The 10,416-nt window shown below is 31.5% G+C and overlaps 1 pseudogene across 1 annotated transcript; it reads left to right on the top strand.

The window, feature by feature from the left end:
• Positions 1–334: 334 nt before the first annotated feature.
• On the top strand, positions 335–10,071 carry LOC143587297 (lysM domain-containing GPI-anchored protein 2 pseudogene; annotated as a pseudogene). The gene is made up of 3 exons (XR_013144859.1): positions 335–981; positions 9,443–9,561; positions 9,640–10,071. The product of XR_013144859.1 is annotated as a lysM domain-containing GPI-anchored protein 2 pseudogene (transcript).
• The last annotated feature ends 345 nt before the right edge of the window (positions 10,072–10,416 follow it).

Genomic DNA, 10,416 nt, shown 5'->3' with positions numbered 1-10,416 from the left:
GGATTTTAAAAAAAAATCGATTCCGGGTACAGGTTATTTTACACCTTTAGCCCTAATGTAATGGTACCTAGTAGCGGTCCGAGATGGTCTCTACTCTTTAAGACATATTACAAGAAACTTCATTAGACATATTACAAAAAACTTCACTATGAACATGTTGATTGTGGCTAGGGCTAGGCTATTCATTTGTTATGGCCTCCACATCATCATGCAAACCCACAACAAATGTTGTTGATGTGATAATGCAATATTACCAAGACACCAAGTCAACCTTTTCATCTTCTCATTCAAACATGCATGTACCCACCTCATTACACATGTTTCACAGTAAGCTATGGGAGTTGTTTTCCCCACCGTAAATATGCTCTCCTCCATCTTCATTCAATCCTATTCACAAGACACGACCACACCACCCCCAGGATTCCGATGCACCAACCCCACTACCACCTGCAATTCACCCATCGACTACAAACTACCAAACACCACCACTTTGTCTGCCATAGCCAAACTGTTTGATATAAACAACTTCCGATCACTCCTCGGCGCCAACAACCTCCCACTCACCACCCCTAAAACCCAACAATTCAACGCCGACCAGGTCCTCAAGATCCCATTCCCATGCATATGCCAAAACGGTACCGGAATATCCAACCACCGACCCATGTCGTACCGGATGACGGACTCTACTATATTGCTGCTGAGGTTTTCTCTCGTCTGGTGCTTTACCCGCAGATCCAGAGTGTGAATAACATACCCGATGCAAATAATATAACAGTGGGTCAGAAGCTGTGGATTCCGCTGCCGTGTAGCTGGTGGAGAGCAGGTGATTCATTACGGATACTTGGCCACGGCCGGGAGCACGTTGAGTGGGATTGCGCAGCACTTTAATAACAAGGAGACCATGCACGTTGTTGGATTTGAATGGGATGACTAGTCCTGCAGAGTTGCTACCTGATTCCATTCTTGATGTTCCTCTTAAAGGTAGTAATGTTGCCTTTGTTTGATTATTATTATTATTATTATTATTATTATTATTATTATTATTTCACAAACACCAAATCTTCAAACTCTTTGTTCCTCCAAATTCTTGAATCGATTATTACGGAAATACAATTTACAAACTGACAATAGATCTAACTCCACTACTCACAATAATATGAATACCAAAACCTACACACCTGTCATCACCATGATGACAACGATGATCGACAAACAACACAATACGAGTTCAGCAAGATGAAAGAGATGAACTCGTATGGCAAGAACAAAGGTTTGCAAGATGATAATGATGGTCAAGGGGGTTTGTTTATATATGACTTTCCTCCAAGAGGCCCGAGGTTCAAATCTAACAAATGTATGTTATTAAATGACGGAGAACACCACTGTTCTAGGATCGAACTTGAGTAAGAAAAGATTGGTAAGTGTTATGACCCTTTAAGAGAGACACCGATGCCACATGCGACCAAACTAATGCCGCTTGCAAAAAACAAAGAATTTTCTATTAAGAATTTTAGGGATAACAAGAATGATTACCTGCACGTTGGTGTGAGGTTTATGACATTCTCGGTCGGTGTATTCGTTACAACAAGCAAAAGATAAAACTTTCAAAAAAAGTATATGCTTAATACAAAATGAAATAATAACTAGTATTTAGACCCGTGCCGCGTTGCGGCTGGAGCATTAAATAAGGAAAAGAAGATACTTTATGTTACGAAAACAAAATGGCCCACGCTTGGTGGCGGTATGTAATTTCGAAACAAATGTGATAATTTAGTAGCACACTAATTCACAATAACAACACTATAACTACTAACAATTTAAGATACAGATTTGCTAATTTCTTTAACACTAATAATAAGCTACCAACTTATCTTTAAATACTATTAAAGCAATACAATGTGGACACATGACCTTCAACTAGGCTGTCCACATGTGCAATCCAATCATCAAATTACCATTTCCAGAAGCTCTAATATTGTGTCATGTTGACCAAACACCAAAAAACTTATTTAAACCTTAATATTTTCCACCAAAATCATTTTAATCTCTCTCTCTCTCTCTCTCGACTAACCAATTCCACCATCTTCTATATTTCGGTAATGTAGATCGGGATTAATCGTTTTCCAGTAAGGTTATATATTATACTCTAATGGTCAACAATGTTATTTGATTTTCGGGCAAGGTAATATCTTTTTCCGGTAAGGTTTTCCGATATGGTTTTATATTTATTTTAATTGTTATATGATTTTGTAATAATCTCTTTAGGTTGTATATCAAAATCCAAGATTGAATTGATATTTTGAAGTTATTATGGTTTTCCGGTAAGATTTTTGTTTTCCGTTTTTGTTTGTATTTAATCTATCTCTCTCTCCCTATCTCTCTCGGCTTACTAACTCCACCATCCACCATCTTCTATATTCCGGTAATGTAGATCGAGATTAATCGTTTTCTGGTAAGGTTATATATTATACTCTAATGGCCAACAATGTTATATGATTTTCCGGCAAGGTTATATATTTTTCCGGCAAAATCATATTTTCTTCCGGTTATTGTAGATCTAACATTTTATTTTTGTTTTCATTGTTAACTGATTTTTTTAAAATCAGTTTAGGTTCTAAATCAAAAACGGCGATGAAGTTAATATTTCTACGTTTTTACATTTTTTTTTCGGTAAGTTTTTCCGTTCATGTGTTATACCCATAGTCACAAGGATCGCTTAACATGCCACGAATTTCGATCTGGATCGTGTGTACCCAAACGCGGTACGAATACAATCTGGGTATGCTTTGGATCGCGATTCAATTGCTTCAATTGGCCAGATCTTCAATTCAATGGTACCTGATGCTTTTAGGATCTCCAACCAATTCAATTCGAACCACGATCTGATTCAGTTGAAACCGTGAACACCAATTTGGAGTAAGAATTTGGAAGGTTACGACGTTTCTATAAATTCAACTAATTGGCCCTGTAATTACGGTTTCCAAAAATCCAATTGATTGACGCCATAATTACGAATTCTGGAAGAAAAAGGAAAAGCTAAAATTATATTTGTTAATTCTACCATTTATTTATGGTTAAAAATTTATTTAATTAAACAGAACAATTGATTTTATTAATTTTTTTAAGTGATTTATTGTTGCAGAACAATTAATTCTAAAACTATTTGATTAAAAAAGTTATATTTTCCAATTTAAATTTAAGTTGATTTTTTTATTTAATTGCTGGTCAAACATTTTTAAGTTGCCGGGTCAAACATTAAAGTTGATTTTAACTTTAAGTTGAACTTTTTAAATGAGTGATTAAACAAACATTCATAATTTATAAAATTACCATCACTAAAATTTATTATTTCTAAAACGATGCAATTTAAATTTTATAAATTTCCAAATTTAAATTAAAGTTGAATTTTATGAATTACTGGGTAAATTTTTCATAACATGTAACATTACCACGATTAAAATTTAATATTTGTAAAACGAATATTAATATTTAATTTTCTCATTTCAGGTTATGTTCCCAAGTTGATATAGCTAATTTCATGGGTTGAAGATTTTTTGATAAGATATCTTATTTTTTGTTTAATATTGATGTATATTTTTGTTATTATTCATGTATTTATGTATTTTTTACAATTTATGTAATTTATTTGATTTTTATATAATCAATCATATATAGTTGTTTATTTTGTCCATTTAATATATTTTAATCAGAACCGATGTATTAAAGAAAATTTTATTTTTGTATCTTATATTTATCTATTTATTAATGATAATCTCTATAATTTATAATAATTATTATAATTTTAGTAATTTTATTATTATTAATTCATTACCTTTTCTAATTAGTTGTTACATCTTATTTTGACATAAATAATAACATTTACACCTTACCATTTTTATATTTCAATATATTTGACTTAAAACATTATTATGTTATTATATTGTAAGATACATTATATTTTCTATATATAACCAATTACATTATATATGGAAAACCCAATAAATAAGTTATAAAGTTTTCATGATTTTAAGTACAAGATATTTAAACTTCTTTTAAATTCGGAAATTGACCAATCTTTCAACAAATTTTTAAATGTTTTAGTATTCTCCATAATTTTAAACTCATTTCAAAAATCTTTCCATAATTTTTTTAGGTTTTCAAAGTAGCCGATTTGATTTTCATATTTGTAGTTATTTCTAACTTAATTAGTCATATTAGTAAATAATAACCGTGTTATTTTAGAACACAATATTCAAATTGACATAATTTCTAATAATCAATACTTAATATATCATAAATTAAATAACCGTTTTATCATCATTTATAAATATTATTCGTCACATATGATTTAGTGAATATTATTAAACATGACAACTTTTCATAATTTATTAATATTATTATTCCAATAAATCAAGATATTTCAAATTATTTCTATCTTTACATAGAAGACCAAATTCAAACTTAAAACTACAAAATTTAAACTCCTTTTTAATTAACATATTTAAACTCTTTTTAAATTCGAAAATTGACCAATCTTTCAACAAATTTTTAAAAGTTTTAATACTCTCCATAATTTTAAACTCATTTCAAAATCTTTCCATAACTTTTTGAAGTTTTCAAATTAACCGATTTAATTTTCATTTTGGTAATTATTTCTAAATTAATTAGTCATATTAGTAAAATTAAAACCGATTTGATTTTAATTTTTGTGATTTTGCATTAACTAGAATAAGTTATGATTTTAATATTCAAAATACTGATTGTCAAACTAAAAATACTTACCATAATTGTAGTGTAATCTTACTTTAATTTACGTGAATATTAATTATTAACTAATACTAAAATAATAACCACGTTATTTTAGAACACAATATTTAAATTGACAAAATTTCTAATAATTTCTAATAATTAATACTTAATATATCATAAATTAAATAACCGTTTTATCATCATTTATAAATATTATTCGGCACATATGATTTAGTGAATATTATTAAAAATGACAACTTTCATAAAATATTAATGTCACTTTCTATTTCAAAAATTAAATTAATCACATATTAATTTCTTATTGTTATTATTTGTAGTAGATTCAATTGATTATGAGATTCCACACCCGAAACATAAGTTTCTTTTTATATTCACCGTTTTAAATTTGGTTATGTATGTTCAATATTTTTTTTTATTGAATTTGTGTTCACAAAATATTAATATCACTAAATTTCTCAATAATATATAATAAACACGTATTATATTTTTATACATTTTAACAAAAAAAATTTAGACATAATATAAATCTTCTAATTATAACATCCAAACAATTTAATAGTCTAAGTCTTCATAATGTTTTCAAAGAATATTAAAAATATTTGATAATTTATTTTCTATACGTTTATATTTTGTTTTCGTTGATTTTGCATCATATTTTTTCACCTTTAATTATTTTCAAAGTCAACATAAATTTTTTTAATCTTTCTAAAGTTAATTGAAAATTCATTTATTGTAAAATGTTTTCAAGTTTTCCAATATTAACAAAATATTAATGTCAGTGATCATTTAAAAGTTTGTTGCAAGATTGGTTAAAAATCAAACAAAATTTCATAAATTTTTGAAGTTGACTAATTCCAATTTTTTTATATTTTGCAACTATTTTGAAAATATTTCAAAACAGGTTGTTTTAGAAGAGTATAAATTTTGTTAGGTATAAAATGACGGCCAAAAAAGTTTTTATATTTCAATATATTTAGTGACAAGTTATTCCACCCGCGTGTCACGCGAGCCTATACCCTAGTTTGTAATTAAATGTTTGTTATACTGCCCCTTAGCTCAAATCCAACAAACTTGCCAACTTATCGTAATCAAAGTTTGAAGCCAACATCCGATGGCACCTTCTAAAACCTGCTAAACACATAATACCTCGTAATCAAAGTTTGAAGCCAACATCTGCTGGCACCTTCTAAAACCTGCTAAACATATAATACAATAGCTAAACTTAAGTCAAAACAGAGAAACAAAACAGTACAGAAAGCATACAAAACTACATCTAAGTAAAGAATAGATGAATTTTAATAGTTAAATCACCTCAATAAATAAAGTAACGAAAACTTTTAAGTACATAAACCCCAATGAATCAATACTCAACATGGCCGGCATGGATTGTAAGCTAAATTTCAAACTTTCACCTCCTAACATGTATAGTATCCGTGTATTTGTTTTGAACAAAATAAATAGGCAAAACATAACTTACCAGCATCTCAGTTGGCTTCGATTCGATAGTCATCATGTTCCACACCATATAAAGCCATAATTTGTAAAAAAAAAAACCACACATATACAATCGCTAATTCACTATCATTACATCTATTTCATAAACTCCATAAAAAACTTCCAGCAAACCTTCCTCATTTATTATTAGAAATACATGTTTTACAGTAAGTCAGTCTAAACCCACCCATCAACTCTTTATATTCTAATATTAAGCATGAAAGAATTGAACTTCATAATAAGATTAACCTTGTCTTCTTCTAGTCCACTCTTTCCTCCCGAGCTTTCAAGGTTTAACAATGTCACTGACTTTGATGATGTTAATAACTCCTAATGATTTTATGAATATGTCTAATACACACAAATCATGGCACCAACTCGACCCGTCATAACGCACGGGTACGGTCACTAATTACAACAAAAAGACGATTTTAGTTCTCTTATTTTCTCCCTATTAATTATCAAAAAAAGGGAGAAGCATTTTAATAACTTCGAAGTGGATGCGATTTTGTCATTTAATATTTTGTTGTTTCGAGTGACAACTAAAAGTTTACCTGGTAGCTAGAAGTAATGCTCAGCATGTAACTTTTTGCCCCTAGACCTGTAGGAAAATAAAGGATGAAAAAGATTATTAGCTATTTTAATATATTTAATATGAAGTTTTAATGACAATCTTCATACAGGCATATCAGTTTATATTCATGGCTGCAATTGTAGTTGCTTGTGTCCAAGCACCACGGTATCATCATCACCCCAAAATCCTAAAGGTGTAGCACAATGGTCAAAGCATCCCGTCAAACACCTTATGTGCAGCGTACCTAGGCTCATAAAACCATCACAGCCTTTCTTAAACCCAAACGAAGAGAGAGGCACATTTCATCGAACACTTTATGTGCACGGCATCTAACGTCACAAAATAGACATAAAGCACCACATCGGCCGCACATTGTTAGCAAAATATTCAATGTGCTATATAATTCGTTGACAACATATTGTAATTTTATGAAAACACAAATAATGTAAGTTCACTGCCTACATGAGTCTCAGGTCCGCACAATGGCTGCAACATATGTTGCCACGCCAAAAAGCAGAGCATCATCACAGCCATAAAGCAAGTGGTAATCGGAAGAAACAATAGAGCCAAGCACAAAACACAACAATCTACCTCAAACAATACCAAATCAAACATCGCAAACAGTAAGACATCAGGCATTAAACATTGCATATTTAGGGGTAATCACATCAATTCAGAATATCAGATAGAAAATAACCACGTCAGTTCTAGCGCTTCTGCAATTAGAGAATGAACGATGAGATAAAAAAACTCTGGTGACAGAGAAACTTTCTGAAACGGTAGTGGATACAAATGGAAAGACACGTGTTAAGCAAATGAACAAGTACACAACACAATGCACCGTATGCAACTTTTAAAGCATAAGTCACAACCTCAAAAGCATTATATACAACTAGTGCTGTTCAAAAATATTACGGCTTGAATCTCGCTCGAAACTCACCAAAAAAGCTCGGAGAAAGCTTGCTCGAAATCGACTCGATTGTAAACGAGCCGAGCCTAGCTCGACTCGATTTCTAAACGAGCTGAACCTGAGCTAGCCCCGGCTCGACTCGAGCTCGCTCGATTGGCTCGAACTATTTTATTTTAATCGAACTATCTATATAATTGGCTACCATGAAATCCTATGTGTCGCTCTCAGGTTGTCCTCCCATTCTCTAGAGCCACCAGATTGCTTGATTTCTAAATGGAGGCTTCTCATGCATTTGACCCGAAATCGCGGGTATGAGTTTTACCAAACCCAGATAGTCTTTAAATGGGTTATAACATCTCATTTATTTGTGAAACTCTTTTATAATCAAACAATAATTTTCGCGGGTCATGGGTCCCACCAAACCCGGGTAACCCTTAAACGGGTTATAAGATCTCATTTATTTGTGAAATAACCCCTTAATCATCAAAGAATAATTTCCACGGGTTATGGGTCTTACCAAACCCTAATAGCTCTCAAATGGGTTATAAGATCTTATTTATTGGTAAATACTTTTATTCTCAAACCCTAATTTAATTTATCATCTTTACATGTTATCCATTGCGGGTCTATCATCTCCATCGTCAATTAACTTCCGATACTACCCGTCATCGTCAACTACATCATGTCCCCTTTTTCGTTAGACAAATATTTATGTTCATGTTTGTTCATTTAAAAAAATTAACATGTTCGTGTTCGTGTATTTTTGTTCGTTAAAATCTAAAAAACCTACACATCTCAATTGAAAATACTCAAACGCCAAAAAATATAATAACAAACTAATATATATGTATTAAATTAAAACATACTAAGTTAAAAAATAAAATAAATCATCATAAAATAGTAAAACGATAAAAACAAAAACTTAAATAAACTCCTGTAACACCGGGGGGGGGGGGGGATAAAGCTAGTTTATTATATATATACATACATGCATATAATTATCGAGCCCAATTATTTTAACATATGTGCTTTCCTTTAATCCAGCTCAATTTCCTTTCTTATACTTCATAATCCATATTCTTAATTCCATATACTGAGTAACTGAGAGATGAGACTTCATAGTTCACACACTCAATAATTAGTATACGTTGCATTTTCCACCCAAACCCTAGATGCTCATATTCACCTTCGCCGCTGCTCATATTCACCTCCGCCATCGGCTGCCGCTCATCCTCCGCCATCGGCCGCCGATTCTCTGCTTAATTTTGTATTAGACGTATTTATTTAGTTTGTATTTAGTTGGTGTTGATATCAACGTCATATTTATTTAGTTTAACTTGATGGTTGCATATAATTGTTATTATTACAGGTAAACTTGAGCCAAATCGAGCCGAGCCGAGCCGGCTTGATTTAAAACCGAGCCGAGCTTGAGCTCATATTTTTAGCTTGATTAAGAGCTCGAGCTCTAGCCGAGCCAGCTCGATTGAATATCAAGCCGAGTTTGAGCTTGCCTTGGCTCGGGCTCGGCTCGGCTCGGCTCGTGAATAGGCCTATTAATACAAAAATAAAGCACACCCTTTGTCAAGAATAGTTGTAAATTAATATATAATAATAATAATAATAAAGTGTATTAAAAAAGGAACCTTTTTATTAGAGGTAAACTATAACCGTTTCTGTTTTTCCTTTCTTATTAGTTTGCAACACAAAAGTGAGAAATGACTACGGATTACCCTTTGCTCATCCCAAACGGCACTTACACTTATACTACTAACAATTGTGTCCGATGCAAATGCAATGCTGCTAACAATTGGATGCAAGTCAACTTCAGTTTTTCATTTTTGGTCAACTGTTTTTGAATTCTTATAGTCAGGTTTCATTTCGATATTTTCAGATTGAACTGTGAGCCATCAGGATTTAATCCGCGAAATGGGAGAACTTGTCCTTCTACCCAATGTGTAGGCACCAATTTTAATTTTGGAAATATTGCTTCAGATTCTAGTTGTACCTTATCAAGATGTGCATATAACGGTTATGGAAATAACATTATCTATACTACTCTCTCCAAAGAATCCACTTGTCTAGGTAAATATGTCAGTAGTTTCATTCACAATATTTTCCTTAAATTTTCTACTTTAGATATGGTCCCATTGGTTATCATGGTTAACAAGAACATATGATATCTTTTAACATTAAGAGTCTTGGGTTCGAGTCATCTGAAGTAAACAAATATTTGCCATTCAAAAAAAAAAGAAGAGTTTTATTAGGAATAGATAAGACTTGGAGAACAAGTTGTTTGGCCTAAAAGTTTGAAGTTGTAACTTTTTATGTTGTGTAAACCGAGGGAAGTAACAACAACAATATCAGCCCAGGCCCGGCTTTGAGAAGACAAAAAGTTTTTTGGACCGAAGGCGAAAATTTTTTAGGCCTCTAGTAAAATGAGTATTTGTTAGCTTTAAATAATTAAATATTTAAATGGCCGTACTTGGTTATGATTTGAGTTGTGTAAAAAAGTTTTATACATAAATAAGGTTAAACATGCTCCAAATGAGACTAGAACCCACAACCTTTTTGTTGAGAGTAATATCATTTTGCCAATACGCCAAACTAGTTGTTATGTAATTGGGTTTAAACATAAAATATACATCTTGTTATTCATAAAAAGACATAT

The sequence above is a fragment of the Bidens hawaiensis genome, unplaced genomic scaffold (genome assembly GCF_021521415.1).
Source record: "Bidens hawaiensis isolate Kalapana, Puna unplaced genomic scaffold, B.hawaiensis_p1.1 tig00035440_1, whole genome shotgun sequence".
Taxonomy (NCBI): domain Eukaryota; kingdom Viridiplantae; phylum Streptophyta; class Magnoliopsida; order Asterales; family Asteraceae; genus Bidens; species Bidens hawaiensis.
The sequence above is the reverse complement of the archived record's forward strand: the minus strand, read 5'-3'. Positions and strand labels throughout refer to the sequence as shown.